The sequence below is a fragment of the Narcine bancroftii genome, chromosome 6 (assembly GCF_036971445.1).
Source record: "Narcine bancroftii isolate sNarBan1 chromosome 6, sNarBan1.hap1, whole genome shotgun sequence".
Classification (NCBI taxonomy): domain Eukaryota; kingdom Metazoa; phylum Chordata; class Chondrichthyes; order Torpediniformes; family Narcinidae; genus Narcine; species Narcine bancroftii.
This window is the reverse complement of record NC_091474.1, coordinates 236,316,005-236,332,784: the sequence shown is the minus strand read 5'-3', so window position 1 is coordinate 236,332,784 and position 16,780 is coordinate 236,316,005.

The window sequence follows — 16,780 nt, the reverse complement described above, 5'->3', positions numbered from 1 at the left end:
TTCTTCACCAGGATCATCTGAATGGCTTGTTGTACTTGCATTCGAGATTTCAGTGAACTGTGTGCAAAGATATCACTCCTCTCTTTTGTTTCATGTGTCCACACTGCAGAGTGCAGAATCTTATGCAACAAAGCACACATAATCAAGCATAAATTTTGACAATAAAAGTCACCGTGGGCCGAAGTACCTGTACTGGTGCGGAGATACACCACTAGCCGACTGCAGGGGGCGACCACTGTACCTGCAGGAAGATCACTGGAGGACAGACAACACTTGGCCGGCTGTCAATCAGTCAACCTGAATGGACCAAACCCTACCCGATCAGCCGCCAATCAGCTGCCCGGGATATAAGCCACATCCAGCCCCTCTTGAGGTCAGTCACTCGGGAGCAGGGCACAGCAGAGACTTTAAGCAGAATAAAGCCTGTTGTTCAGTCTTTGAATCTTGTGTCTGCTTCCTGTCATGATAGTGCTTCACAACTGTGCTGTAGATTTATAAAAACTATCTCTCTCTCTCTCTCACACACACACACACACACACACACACACACACACACACACGCACACACGCACACACAAAACACACCATGCATGCGCGTGTGTGCACGTGCATACACACAAACATGACTGCACACACCAACACTAATGCATGCTCATACGCTCGCACTCTGAGTGCTGCTTGAACAGAACGTGGGGGCAATTACTTGTCAAGATGTAAGCAGGGCCAACTTGTACACTGCCATCATTAAGACAAAGAAGACTGCAGTCCAGTTAATGGGAAATGAGATTGATGGAGAAAGACACTTGATGGCTCGCCTGGCCACAGAGTTTTCATGACGTTTGACTCTTCCCAGAGCAGTTTTCAATTCACACAATCGTTGGTCTGCCATGCAGATCATTTGGATTTGATGAAAGTGTGAGGTGTTGCAGTTTGGAAGGACAAACCAAGTTAGGACAAACATCTTAAATGGTAGGGCACTAAGGAGTGGAGAGAAATCTGGGAATGCAGATACACAATGCACTGCAAATCGCGTCACAGATAGATAAGGTCATAAAGAGAGCTTTTATTGGTCTTCATAAATAAAAAAATTGAGTACAGGAGTTGGGATGTTCTGTTAAAGTTGTACAGGACATTGGTGAGGCCAAATTTGGAGTAATGTGTGCAGTTTTGGTCAATGAGATAGAAAGAGTGCAGAGATTTACTAGGAATTTCGATGCTCTAGTGCTGTGCTGTCTGATTCCAGGTTGGTGTCACTTGATTCCCGTGTAGTGTATTTTTTTTTAAACCTTGCTTGGTGGTCGGGATTTTGATTTATAAGGTGTTTTCTTTATTTCCCTTTTATTTTGTTTTGGATTTTCCTTTTTCTTTCTTTTTGATTTTGATCATATAATAGATAAATATTTTGTTCAACTGAATAATATGAACATTGACAAAATTATTATAAGAGAAGGAAAGAGAACTGCAAACCTTTTTTTTGCTGTTAAATCTTATTTTACTGTTATAATTGTGCTCTGTGCTCTTCTTATTATGACAATATTGTATAATATTTTAATTTTATTTTGTCTTTTTCGAATCTTGTAGCACATTGTATAATTGTACTTGTAGGAGCCTGCAAGCAGTCGTCGAACATGACGATTGGGCCGACAGCACGCGGGATGAGACGACCGCTCCCATAGGCCACAGAAATTGCCTTCGGATCGGCCAATCACAGTCAGCGGAACACAGGGGGGGGTCCAATCCAGGCCTGCGCATCCGGGATAACTAATCAGCAGCCGGTCTCGCTCAAGCCACGGCCCGGTGGTAACACGGCCAGCTGTCTATAAAAGGCAGAGCTGCAGCTGAATAAAGTCCGTGTCGATTACACTCCCTTGGTGTGCGATTCTTTTTTCTACCTCGAGCTATAACCGTCGCAACCCCGTTACATAGCGTTCAATTTTTATATTGTAAACATCAATAAAAATATTTTAAAAAGAAAAGATAAAAGGAATTTTCTGGGTCTCTAGGAACTGAGTTACAGGGAAAGGTTGAACAGGTTAGGACTTTATTCCCTGGAGGGTAGAAGAATGAGGGGGGGGGGATTAGATAGACCTGTACAAAATTTTGAGGGGTAGACACAAAGCAGGCTTTTCCCACTGAGGTTAGGTGAGATATAAACTAGAGGACATGGGTTCAGGATGAAAGGGGAAAAGTTTAAAAAGAATATTAGGTGGATCTTCTTCACACAGAGAGTGGTGGGAGCTGAAGTGGTGAATGCAAGCTCAATTTTAACATTTAAGAAAGGTACATGGATGGGAGAGGTACGGAGGGATATGGTGCAGGCCAGTGAGACTCGGCAGGATAATAGTTCGGCACAGACTAGAAGTTGTCAAGTTCATTGTCATCTGATGGTGCAGGTACAACCTGATGAAATAACGGTTTCCAGTCCATAGTGCAAAGCATGCAGACATACAACCAGACATAACACACATATAGACAAACTATGCATATACAGGACAAGTATTCCACCTATATGAATAAATAAATAACTATTGTTTCATGAATGTAAGAGTCTCGGATGGTTAGTATGAGCAGTTTCTTTGGTCGTTCAGCGTCCTCACTGCCCGTGGGAAGAAACTATTCCTCAACCTGGTGGTGCTGGTTCTGATCCTCCTGTATCTCTTCCCCGATGAGAGCAGCTTGAAAGATGCTGTAAATGCAGGGTGGAAGGGGCCCTCAATGATTTTGCACCGACCTCTTCAGACAATTATCTAAAGGGCCAAAGGGCCTGTTTCTGTGCTGTAATCTTCCACAGTTCTATGGTTTTACAGAATGAATACAAGTTGACTCCACTGCCCACCTGAGGAGCTAGTTTGTTAGGTTGACAACTGCTTCTTCTGATTGGGTTTGAGCTCAGTGTGCGTGGTCCTGCTGGGTTTAGTCTGGGAGATGTTGCTGCTGGTATCGAAGCTTCGCAGGAGGAATCCCTGAAGTGCCCCCATCACACATCCTTAACATGGCAGCTTTATATTCCAGCAATAGGGAGTGGAAGCATTGTCAAATCAGCAGGTCCAATTCTGAGTGCGAGTTCAAATCCCACAACTCCCTTGAGTAAGTCATAAGACCTAGGAGCAGAATTAGGCCATTCAGCCCTTCGAGCCTGCCCTACCATTCCACCTGGATGATTTGCTATCCTTTTCAATACCATTGTCCTGCCTTGTCCCCATAACCCTTGATTCCCTTCCTGATCAAGAATGAATCTTATATTATTACAAGAACAGACACCTAAACCAGGTTTGTTTAATTCAAAGGAAAGATGGGAACGAGATTTGGACATGATAATAGATCAACAAATTTGGCAGAATTTGTGTAAAGAAGTTATGACAAATGCTATTAATATACGATATAGATTACTTCATTATAGCTTTTTACATCAATTAGATATTACTCCTCAGATATTGAGTAGATGGAGATTGGATTTTTAGATGTGGAACAGAAATTGGAACTTTCCTTCATTCTACGTGCTCTTGTTTAAAGGTTCATCCTTTCTGGGTTTCTATTAGTAAATTTCTACAATAGATAATGGGAGTGAATTTTCCTTTAAATCCTGAATTGTTTTTGTTAGGAAGTTTTGAAAGTGTTACCCCTAAATTATTGTTGTCAGATTCTCAATTAAAGTTTGTTAAGTTGGTCTTAGTTCTTTCTTCTTTGGCTTTGCTTCGCGGACGAAGATTTATGGAGGGGTATGTCCACGTCTGCTGCAGGCTCGTTGGTGACTGACAAGCCCGATGCGGGACAGGCAGGCACGGTTGCAGCGGTTGCAAGGGAAAATTGGTTGGTTAGGGTTGGGTGTTGGGTTTTTCCTCCTTTGTCTTTTGACAGTGAGGTGGGCTCTGCGGTCTTCTTCAAAGGAGGTTGCTGTCCGCCGAACTGTGAGGTGCCAAGATGCACAGTTGGAGGCGATATCAGCCCACTGGCGGTGGTCAATGTGGCAGGCACCAAGAGATTTCTTTAAGCAGTTCTTGTACCTCTTCTTTGGTGCACCTCTGTCTCAGTGGCCAGTGGAGAGCTCGCCATATAACACGATCTTGGGAAGGCGATGGTCCTCTATTCTGGAGACGTGACCCACCCAGAGCAGTTGGGTCTTCATCAGCGTGGATTCGATGCTTGCGGACTTTGCCAGCTCGAGTACTTCGATGTTTGTGATGAAATCACTCCAATGAATGTTGAGGATGGAGTGGAGACAGCGCTATGGAAGCGTTCTAGGAACCGTAGGTGATGCCGGTAAAGGACCCATGATTTGGAGCGGAACAGGAGCATGGGTATGACAACGGTTCTGTACACGCGGATCTTTGTGTGTTTCTTCAGGTGGTTGTTTTTCCAGACTCTTTTGTGTAGTCTTCCAAAGGCGCTATTTGCCTTGGCAAGTCTGTTGTCTATCTCGTTGTCGATCCTTGCAGCAGATGAAATGGTGCAGCTGAGGTAGGTAAACTGGTTTATCGTTTTGAGTTCTGTGTGCCCGATGGAGATGTGGGGGGCTGATCGTCATGGTGGGGAGCTGGCTGATGGAGGACCTCAGTTTTCTTCAGGCTGACTTCCAGGCCAAACGTTTTGGCAGTTTCTGCAAAACAGGACGTCATGCGCTGGAGAGCTGGGTCTGAATGGGCAACTAAAGCGGCATTGTCTGCAAAAAGTAGTTCACGGATAAGTTGCTCTTGTGTCTTGGTGTGAGCTTTCAGGTGCCTCAGATAGAAGAGACTGCCATCCGTGCAGTTCCGGATGTAAACAGCATCTTCATTGTTGAGGTCTTTCATGGCTTGTTTTAGCATCATGCTGAAGAAGATAGTAAAGAGGGTTGGTGCGAGGACGCAGCCTTGCTTCACGCCATTGTTAATGGAAGGCTGGCGGCAAAACTCTGCATACTAAACTGCATGAGTTTTCCATGCTCTGCTGGGACCAAGGAAAGCTGCCTCAGGACCTTCGTGATGCCATCATCATCACCCTGTACAAAAACAAAGGCGAGAAATCAGACTGCTCAAACTACAGGGGAATCATGGTGCTCTCCATTGCAGGCAAAATCTTCGCTAGGATTCTCCTTAATAGACTAATACCTAGTGTCGCCGAAAATATCCTCCCAGAATCACAGTGTGGCTTTCGCGCAAACAGAGGGACTATTGACATGGTCTTTACCCTCAGACAGCTCCAAAAAAAGTGCAGAGAACTAAACAAAGGACTCTACATCACCTTTGTTGACCTCACCAAAGCTTTCGACACCATGAGCAGGAAAGGGCTTTGGCAAATACTAGAGTGCCTCGGATGCCCCCCACCCCCCCCAAGTCCCTCAACATGGTTATCCAACTGCACGAAAACCAACAAGGTCGGGTCAGATACAGCAATGAGCTCTCCGAACCCTTCTCCAAGTTGGTCTTAGTAATAGCAAGGAAATGTGCCACTGTAATACGGAAATCTGATGTTTCATTAACATTAGACAGATGACATGCTGAGATTCAAAGTTGTATTCCATTAGAAAAAATTACGTATAATTTAAGGGATAATTTTTTTTTTTTTTTTGGAAATTTGGGGTCTCTATGCAAAAATAATAAAATTAAAATTATGAATTTATTTTAAGAATTTCTTGATCAGTGAAAATTTCCCTAAAAATATAATTATTTTGTGTCATTTTTTAGGTCTTTGAGTGTCAGCTGATGCAATCCAATTTAATTATTTGTAATCGTTTTACAATGAATATTTTATATATTAGTTTTGGGATTAGATTAATTTGGGGGGAGGGGGAGTTACTAGGGTTTTTTCGTAGTTTGCAGTTTTTTTAGTTATAAATAGATTTTCAACATATACTTGTTAATTTTTTATTATGTAACTATATTATAATGTTCTTAATTTTTGACATTATATATGCTGAATAAATAAAATATACAAAAAAAGAATGAATCTACCTCCTATAACCATATAGCCATATAACAATTACAGTACGGAAACAGGCCCTTCTAGTCCGCACCGATTTAAGTGAAACTCTACTAGTTCCACCTACCCGTTCCCTGTAACCCTCCAACCCCCTCACATCCATGCACTCATCCAACCTCCTTTTAAATGACAAAATTGACCCTGCTGCAACCACCTCTTCCGGAAGGTCATTCCACTCAGCCACCGCTCTCTGAGTGAAGAAGCTTCCTCTCATGTTACTTCTAAAGTTTTTCCCCCTAACCCTTAACTTATGACCCCTCGTTCCAATCTCACCTACCCTCAAGGGGAAGAGCCTATTCACATCCACTCTATCTAACCCCCTCATAATTTTAAATACCTCTAATAAATCCCTTCTCAACCTTCTACGCTCCAATGAATAAAGACCCAGTCTACTCAATCTTTCTCCGTATTCTAAATACTGCAATCCAGACAACATTTTAGTAAATCTTCTCTGCACCCTCTCTACATTATTGATCTCCTTCCTATAATTTGGAGACCAGAACTGCACACAATATTCCAAACTTTGCCTCAACAATGCCTTGAACAGTCTCAACATCACCTCCCAGCTCCTACATTCTATGCTTTGATTATAAAGACCAGCATAGCAAAAGCCTTCTTTACCACCCTATATACATGAGAAACCACTTTCAAAGAATGATGAACCGTTATTCCAAGACCTCTTTGTTCCTCCACATTCTTCAACGCCCTCCCCTTCACTGCACGTCCTGATATGATTAACCTTCCCAAAATGAAGAACTTCACATTTATCTTCATTAAATACTATCTGCCACCTTTCAGCTCACTCTTCTAAGCAGTCCAAATCCTTCTGCAGTCCACGAAAACCATCTTCATTATCCACAACTCCCCCTATTTTTGTATCGTCCGCATATTTACTAACCCAATTTACCACTCCATCATCCAAATCATTAATCTAAATGACAAACAACAAAGGACCCAACACCAACCCCTGAGGCACACCATGCATCACCGGCCTCCATCCTGACAGACGGTTGTCCACCATGACTCTCTGGTGCCTATCTTCTAGCCACTGTTTAACCCATCTGACTATCTCAACATTAATCCCTAGTGCCTGAACCTTCCTCACCAACCTTCACTCAGTGCAGGTATTTTGGTTCTTTTCCATTCTCAAGGCATCAAAAAGTTGGACAGCACAGAAAAAGGTACTTCAACGCAACATGGCATCTAATATCACTTACCTGCATTAGAACCATTTAGTGGTTTACCGCATTCATGTGATAACCACTCCTATCCTCTCTGTCTTGACAATTCAAGTGCCTATCTGAGTGGCTCTTAATCATAGCAACCATGTCTGGTTCCACCACTGTTCCAGAAACCCTCTGTGAGAAACAAAAGGTATTCCCTCACATCCCCTTCCAGCTTCCAACTTCTCATTGTACTTTTGGCACTCCTATCATGGGAGGTGGGGGGGCAGTGGGAGGAAAGATCCTGTCTACCAAATCAACGTTTCTCAATATCTTCTGTGAGATCACCCCTCACACCGCCTGCATTTCAGGCAAAACTCACTCTGCCTCCACCTTAACAAGAAAATTCGCTCTTGCTGAAGTATCAAACAGTGACAAAAATAATGTGCCAATAATCAATACGCTCTGAAAACATTTGGAAATCTGATGACTCCTCAGGGAACGGAGTTTGAAGAGCCTATGTGTAATCGATATAATGATTGACTGTGCTAATACAAAAGGCTTCCTTGCATGAGACAGTAAGCATATATTCAGTGATCAATGCTCTTTAATTGAATACAATGAAATACAGATATGACCAGTCTGCATGCAATTGGTGAATTGTTTATCACTTTTGGATAAACCAGAAGCTCTGCGCTTACCTTGTAGGATAATATAGCAGAATATGAAATTAGTTGATCCCTCTACTAGTCAGAATGATGACCAACAACCAAAATTACTTGACCCTATCTCTGCTCCACCAAATTTACTCCCAGTCTCCTCCATTTAATTAAAAGCAGCTTTGTTCAGTACCACTCAATGCTAAAGCACATAGTCTCACTCTCGAGACCAAACGACAGCTCGGGGAAGACCGCGAAAGCAGAGAAATGATGGGTTCAAAGCGAACGACTGAAACAGAAAAAATGCTGGAAACACTCGTCAGGCCAGGCAGCATCTGTTGGAGGAGAAGCCAAGGCAAGATTTCAGGCCATCGAACCATCGTGACTGTCTAAGCATTTTTATGATGACGGGTAACACGGCGGAAGCAAAATGTGGTTTGAGATTCGCATCGATTGAAAGAGAGCAATCTTTTTCAGAATTAAGTGTTTCTAAAAATTAACCAATTTTCTCTTGGCTTCTCCTAACATCTCCAGTGCACAGAAAGAGGCCAATTCATCCATGCCAGCTTGCGGCAGATCAACCCAACATGCCACCATTCTTCCCACAGACTTAGGTCTGGTCAGTGCTTGGAGGGGAGACTGCCCAGGAACACCAGGTGCTGTAGGTTTCTGTGAGCGGCGCTGGACAAAGTGGCAACCCTCTGCCTGACTTACGGTGGATAAAAGTTAAAGAATTTCATGTCTGCTACATTCTAAATGTAACAATAATTGAACCCTTTACCATTTATATTCTTTTTTTTCCTTAACTGGCTGTCAAGTTCCATTTTAATGGAAGGTCATCAATCTGACACTGTTTCCTACTTCGGGTCCCACTTGAAAGCCCTGATCCACACTGTTTCCATTGCCTTTACAGACAGTGAGTTCCAGTTAATTGCTTTTAAATCACTGTCCTTACATTCCCTCCTTTCCAGCTTTCGGTCCATCATTTTGGAATCTGTGGCTGTGGTCCTTGGTCATTCTGCTTTTACGCCATCTAAACTAGCCACAATCAAATCCCAGTTTAATCAAGAATCTGTTCACCCTACTAAACTGGATACCAGATGAACGTGAGCTCTCCCTGGGTTCTGGCTCTCATTTATTCCACAGTAACATCACAAAATGCAAATTATCTGGTTGTTGGTGGGATCTTGTGATAGAATATCATAAAACCAGGAGAGGTGCAGTTCAGGTAGACAGTCAAAATCTTTTCCCCCAGGATTAAAAATGTGACTTACCCTAGACGCAAAACATCTCCTCACTTGTCAGGAAGGCGCAACGGCGACTGCACTTCTGGAGAAGGTAGAAGCGGGCAAGGGTACCGGCCACCATGATGTCATCCTTCTACAGGAGCTCTGTCGAGAGCGTCCTGGCTGGCTGCATCGCAGGGTGGTACGGGGCTGCAGAGAACCGGATCAGTGGTCAATCCACAGGAGTATAAGAGCGGCGGAGCTGGTGTCTTGCTAGGTTTCTGTAACCCATGTGGACATGAGAGATTTGGGACCACACCCCTTCCACCCCCTTTTCATGGTCCCCATGCCAAGGATTGAGACTGATTCAGGGTCCATCCATCAGGTGGCCCATGGTGAGGTGGAGGGGGCTGAGACAGGAGTTGGGAGGCAACAGTGTTGGATGAGGTGGTGCTCCTCCTCCTTGGGCTCAGCACCCAAAGCCATCGGGGAGTCTGGGCCAGGAATCGAGGAGGTGCAAAGGAGAGCAGGCAGCTGGCTATGGGGGCTCGAGGGCTGCCTTCGTGGACAGATGAGGAGGGACGTACATCAAGAAGCCGTCGTGATCCTGACCACTCGCGGTCTCTCTCTTTCATTTCCCTTACTTTCTTTTCTCCCTCCTTTTTACCGCGAAGAGTGCCGGAGAGTGGTAGTGTGGGGGCGCAGAGTTGATGGTTGGACGAACCAGCAACGTGGGTTACGCGCGTGTCAGTGGAGCAGCCACATCAACGATGGCGCTGACTGCTAGTCTCGTTTGATCATTCAGTTAGCTCGCACCCTACAGTAGCTACAGTATGCTCATAATTAGCTGGTGAATGGCACACAAGATCCATGTTAAACAAACTAGCCTTTCCTACTTACAAAAACATTTCACTGTATCTCAGTTCACAGAACAATAATAAATAAATCTAAATAATAGATTGATAGGGTGATTGAGTTAATTGGGTAGTTAAGAAGGCGTATGGTATGCTGGCCTTTATTAGTCAGGGGATTGAGTCCAAGCACTGTGAAGTAATATCGCAGCTCTATCAAACTCTGCTTCATTCTATTTTATACTTGATTTAATTTTAATGAAGGATTAGACCACACTTGGAGACCTACATTCAGTTTCTGGCAGCCTCAATCAGGAAGGACGTAGAAGCTTTGGAGACAGGGCAAAGGAGATTTATCAGAACGTGGCCTGGATTGGAGAACAAGTTATATGAAACAAGGTTGACTGAGCTAGCATTTTTCTCTGTGGAGTGATGCAAAATGAAAGGTGACTTAATAAAGATCATGAGGGGCTTAGATAGGGGGGAGAGCCAGCACCATTTTCCCCCCCCAGGACAACAATAACAAATACCAGATGTGAAAAGGGGATAGTTAGGGGAATTGTCAGATTAAGATTTTTTTACACAGAGAGGCGGTGGGTGCATGGAAAGCATTGCCGCAGGTGGTGGTGGAGGAGGCTGGTGCGATAGAAACATTTAAAGGACTCTTAGACAGGTACATGGATGTAATAAAAATGGGGGCTCAAGGACTGTGAAGCAGAGAAGAGTTAGATTGATTGTGGAGTAGGTTTATATAGGACAGCACAACCTTTTATAGCCAAAGATTCTGTGCTGCACTGTTGCAGCACAAATAAAAGCTCTAACGACTGGAGGGAGAATACACGCTTTTATTAGCTTATAACTGAAGGAAGGGTCTTCAGAAGGGCTCAGAGTTTAGGCAGGAAACCTGGGTTATATATGGGTAGATGGGGGAAGAGCCAGCCATCAGTACAACACACCACCAGTGAATCTCAGTTCACTGCATTCACCCCTTCCTGCAGAATTTAAGGTCGGTGGATGAAGACAGAGAACATAGACCCGGAAGGAAAAAAAATTTTAGTTATTTACAAATTTAAGTGGTCCGGGGGTCTGGAGATCTTTGTGAGGCACCTCAGCAATGGAGGGCCTTCGGCTCCTTGGGTCTTTGGTCCCCTTGTGAGGGCTGGGTCTCTGGTTCAACAGTGGAGGAAGGATGCACTTTCATCCTGAGCCGGATCCCCTGAGGCCCTGACTGGGGGTGGTGAGAATGAGCTCTGGGGCTCATAGAGCACTTGATGCAAAGGAATATCCATTCCGGCGGGTGCCAGGCCCCTGATGGAGATGGTGTCCTCATTGCCATCCAGTTACTTCACATAGTCGTACATGGGATTGGTGTGGAGCAGTTTCACCCTTTCCACCAGAGGGTTGGTCTTGCTTCTCCTCACATGCTTCCTGAGAAGGACTGGACCAGGAGTGGTGAGCCAGGTTGGTAGTGTAGTTTCTGCTGCCGACCTTCTCTCAAAATTGAATAGGAACTCATGAGAAGTAGCAGTATATAGTAGCGACCGGATGGAATGGAGTGCCATAGGAAGGACTTCCTGCCAACGTGAGTCTGCAAGGCCTTTTGACTTCAGGGCCAGTTTGACAGCCTTTTAGACCCTGTTGTTCTCCTTTTCAACCTGCCCGCTCCCCCAGGGGTTGTGATGCCCCTCATGAGCAGGTACTGACGTAGCTCTTCACTCATAAAGGATGAGCCCTGGTCACTATGAATGTAGCTGGGATATCCAAACAGGGTGAAAATAGAATATTTGGCCTTTATGACTGATGAAGTGGACGTGTCTCGAATTGGAATGGCCCAAGATTCTATTTTCGCCCTGTTTGGATATCCCAGCTATGTTCAAAGTGACCTCATTGCCACCCAGTTACTCCACATATTCATACGAGGGATTGGTGTGGAACAGCTTCACCTTTTCCAGAGGGAAGTGGGAGTACTCATCATTGACAGAGAGGAAGATAATGTTCCCGTTCGTGGAGGGGAGAGGTCCCTTAAAATCGACACTGAGCCGTTCAAAGCGCCTGGATGACTTGATCAGGTGCGCCTTTGCGGGGCGGTAGAAGTGTGGCCTCCACTCCGTGCAGACCTGGCTAGACCTGGTCATTTCCCTGACGTCTTCCATGGAGTAGGGCAGATTGTGCGACTTGACAAAATGAGCCATGCGAGTGTCCCCTGAATGGCAGAGCTTATTATGCAGAGACCAGAGTTGGCCGGTGTGTGCAGAGGCACAGCTTCTTCTGGATAAGGCACCTGGAAGGTCATTAAGGGCTCCTGGCCAATAGGGAATGTCATAATTGTAGGTGGAGAGCACAATCCCCCACTTCTTGTCAATCTTGTCATTTTTGATTTTGCCCCTCTTGACATTATTAAACATGAATGCGACCGAGCGCTGGTCAATGAGGAGTGTAAATTTCCTACCAGCCAGGTAGTGTTTCCAGTGCCTCTCAGCTTCTACAATGGCCTGAGCCACCTTTTCCACAGAGGGGTTCCGGAGCTCATGGCCTTGTAATGTCTGAAAAAAAAATGCAACTGGCCTGTCTGGCTAATTGAGGGTAGCGGCCAGGGCCACATCCGAAGCGTTGCTTTCCACCTGGAAAGGTACATTCTCTACCGCATGCATGGCGGCTTTCGCAATGTGTTTCTGGAGGTAGTTAAAAGCCATTTGGGCTTCAGCCAAGAGGGGAACTGTAGGGCTTTTAAGAGAGGGCGAACCTTATCAGCGTATTGAGGGATCCACCGGATGTAATATGAGAAAACCCCCCAGGCATCTCCTTATGGTCCTGGGAATGGGGAGCACTACCAGGGGGCGCATCCTATCGGGGTCAGGCCAATGATGTCATTCTCCACCACGTAGCCAACGATAGCCAGACGTTTAGTCCTTACACATACTTGCTGGAGTTATAAGTGAAGTTCAGGTCTTTTGTTGCATGGAGAAAGTTCTGAAGATTGGCATCTTGATCCTGCAATGTATGGTCATGGATGGTGACATTGTCGAGGTAGGGGAAGGTAGCCTTCAACCCATACTCATCCACCATTCTGTCCAACTACCTCTGAAAGATAGAAACCCCATTAGTAATACCAAAAATGATCCTGCAGAATTGATAGAGTTGACCGTTTGCCTCAAATGCCATGTAGGGACGATCTTCAGAATGGATTGTCAGCTGGTGATCAGCAGCTTTCTGGTTAATAGTTGAATAAACTTGATGCTGCACAATATCATTCACCATGTCCAAGATTTGAGGAAGGGGGTATGTGTCCAGGAGTGTGTACTGGTTAATAGTTTGGCTATAGTCAGTTACTAGCCTGGACTTATTTTCCCCTTATACCACTACCACTTGTGATCTCCACAGGCTAGCGCTAGGTTCAATGATACCTTCATTGAGTAGACGTTGTGTCTCAGCTTTTATGAAGTCTTGGTCAGCTGTGCTGAACCTCCTGCACTTGGTAGCAATAGGTTTGCAGTCTGGGAACAGATTTGGGAAGTGGGGGGGGGGGGGTTCGATATTTAATGTGGAGAGGTTGCATGTGGGTTCCAACTTTAGAGGCCCTCCGTTCCGAACCGTTAAGGGAGGGAGGGGACAAGAATACTCCAAGGTCACACTTTTCAGGTGGCACATGAAATCCAGACCCAACAACACCGGAGCACACAGTTCATCAAGTACACATAAGCGTATTTTACAAAATTCCCCTCCCCCCCCACTTCAAACGACAAATGTTCTATACAATGTTCTTGAATATGGGTAGAGTGTGAATGGGACACAAGAAATATACGATAGTTGGAAGGATACACCTTCAGGTTGTACTCTTGTGCAGTCCATGAGTCTATGAAGCTTTCAGTAGAGCCTGCATCGATTAGGCATTTAGTAGAGTGTCCGTTTACTTTGACAGTCACTAAGGAGATGCTAAGTTGATGAAGTCTGTCCTGATCCAGAACCATGGAGGCTAGGACCCTGGAGGCTCCGCATTCTTCACTCGAGTGGCCCCCATTGTCCAGAGTTACCCATGGGTAAGATGGAATTGATGGCCACCCTCCTTACTCCTCTGACCATTAAGGCACCGCATTTGAATTTGTGTCACGGCAAGATGGCCGCTAAGCCTTTCGTGCCGTTTTCTAACTGCCACCCTCCTTTGGTGTGTAGCGCAGCAAGTGGGTTCAGGCGAATATGGGGCAGATGGCTTGGGGTTGGAATCAGATCTGGGAGCTATTCAGGCTGTGGACTTCCCCTGGCTCCCTTTCACGCGGCAAACCTTCGCCCAATGACCACAGCTGGAGCATACTGAGTCTTTTGCTGGGCATCGGGAGCAAGGATGTTGACTCTTATCACATAATGAGCTTTGCCACTCAGGCATCACCTGCATAGCTCATTTTGTCAAGGCACGCAACCTGCTCTACTCCGTTGAGAGCATAGGAAAATGTCCAGACCCTGCCAGTTCTGCAAGGAGTGCAAGCCACACTTCTACCTCCCTTACAAAGCCCACCTGATAAAGGCATCCTGCCCCTTCGAACGACTCAATGCCGATTTCAAGGGTCCTTTCCCTTCCATCATCAACATCATTGATGAGAATTCATGCTTTCCGTTCGCTATCCCCTGCCCAGACATGACCACCACCACGGCCATCAGGGTCTTGCACTCTATTTTTACCCTGTTCAGGTATCCCAGTTATATCCATAGTGATGGTGGCTCATCATTTATGAGCAAAGAAGCTACACCAGTACCTGCTCATGAGGGGCATTGCCTCAAACAGGACAACTAGCTACAACCCCCGAGGGAACGGACGTTGAAAAAGCCAACGTGACTGTATGGAAGGCTGTGAAATTGGCTCTCTGGTCCAAAGGCTTTCCAGACCCATGCTAGCAAGAAGTCCTACCCACAGTGCTCCACTCCATAAGGTCACTCCTCTGCACTGCAACCAAAGCAACTCCTCACAAGCTTATATCTACATTCCAGAAAAAATCCGCATCTGGGACTACTCTGCCGGCTTGACTAAAGGCACCAAGACCAGCCCTGCTGAGAAAACACATGAAGAGGAACAACACACACCCCCTGATTGAGAGGGTGCACCTACTGCATGCCAACCCAACGTATGCCTACCTGGCATATCCTGATGGCAGAGTCTTGATCAGAGATCTGGCACCCACTGGAACTGAGGATCTAATGCCTCAAACAAACCATGAACTATCGAGTACCCCACTCAGGGTCCCAGAGGACACTGCTCAGGAAGTTGACCAATCCACCCCATGACCTGAGCCAGAGCCCTCGAGACCCACTGACCCTGTACCACAGGAGGTCCAGGACATTCAGGAAGCTCAAAGTCCTTGAGTACTGCGGCACTCGACCAGGATTACCAGAACCCCTGACAGACTTAACTTGTAAAGATTTGTATTCATTTTTTTTTAATTAATGGTCTCTGTTTTTCTACCACAGGCTCAATTCTGGAGGAAGAAGTGAATGCAGTGAACTGCAATTCACTGTCTGTGTGGTGTTCAGATGACCGGCTCCTCCTTGGCTCCATCCTCACTTTCCCCAATATAAACCCTGGTTTTCCCGCCTTACCTCAGGTTCACCTGAGGACTATTGTGTCCACTGGCCATTGATTGTAAGCTAGTAAAAGCCTGTTTGTACTCCTCTTTTGTCTCTGAGTGCAATCAGTTGTGTTACACAGCTATTTCCTGACATACATCTGAGTTCTGTTCTGACCAACTGGTCGCATCTTGAAATGGACGCAAGTATGTTAGCATGGCCTATAGAAGTGGTAAATCAAGTCATTTTCAATTCCAAATCAAGCATCTTTCTCGGCTTTTTGCCAGATTCTATCAGTAGGGGATGAGTTTTTCCTCTTGCTCGCCATCTTCTATGGCGACCTTACTGCACTTACCGAATGGTAACTGAGAGACGGACACTATCGTATGCATGCAGCCTTTTTTTCTCGGTCATAAGTATGGATGGTTATAAGTCCCACAGGTCGTAAGTATGGGAGAGGCTGTACTCAGTCTTCAGGTTTGACCTTCCAAAATGCATCTTCTCACACTTATCCAGATACAACACCACCTGCTATTTTCCTACCCAGCTCTGCATCCTGTCTATATCCTTGCTGTAACCCACGACAACATTATAATCTGCACACACCACCTCCAACCTTCGTGTCATCTGCAAACTGACTGACCCGTCCCTCTACTTCAATACTTCTCAACCTTTTTCTTTCTACTCACACACCACTTTAAGTATTCCCTATGCCATAAGGGCTCTGTGATTAGTAAGGGATTGCTTAAGGTGATATGTGGGTGGAAAGAAATGGTTTGAAAACCACTGTTTTAATTGTACCTAATTGACTCATTATGTGCAGGGTTTCAGAACTCCAAAGGAAATGGGCCAAGGACGATTTTTCTCAAGAAAAATATTTCAGTAACAATTGGGTCTAGAGCAGTGGTTCTCAACCTTCCCTTCCCACTCACATCCCACCTTAGGCAATCCCTTGCTAATCACAGAGCAACGATGGCATAGGGATTAGTTAAAGTGGTGCGCGAGTGGAAAGAAAAAGGTCGAGAACCACTGCTCTACTTCTTCATCCGGGTTATTTGTAAAAATCACAGTGAGCAGGGGCTCCAGAACAGATCCTTGTGGAACTCGACAAGGATATGTGGGAACGGGAAGAGGAGCTGGCACGCAACTGGGAGCTCAGGATGGCCATCACAGACCAAGTGCAGATTCCCCACGAAATAGATTTGCTCCAGATTCAAGCATTTGCATTCTCTTATGTCCCCCTAGACTGCATGCAATATTTAATCATTTATGTCTCTTCTTATAATCTTCAATCCCATTCTTAATTAGGCACATTCATCTTTTTAAAAAGCATCAATTGGAGCTGTATCAATTGCCTTCTCGAGGAATAT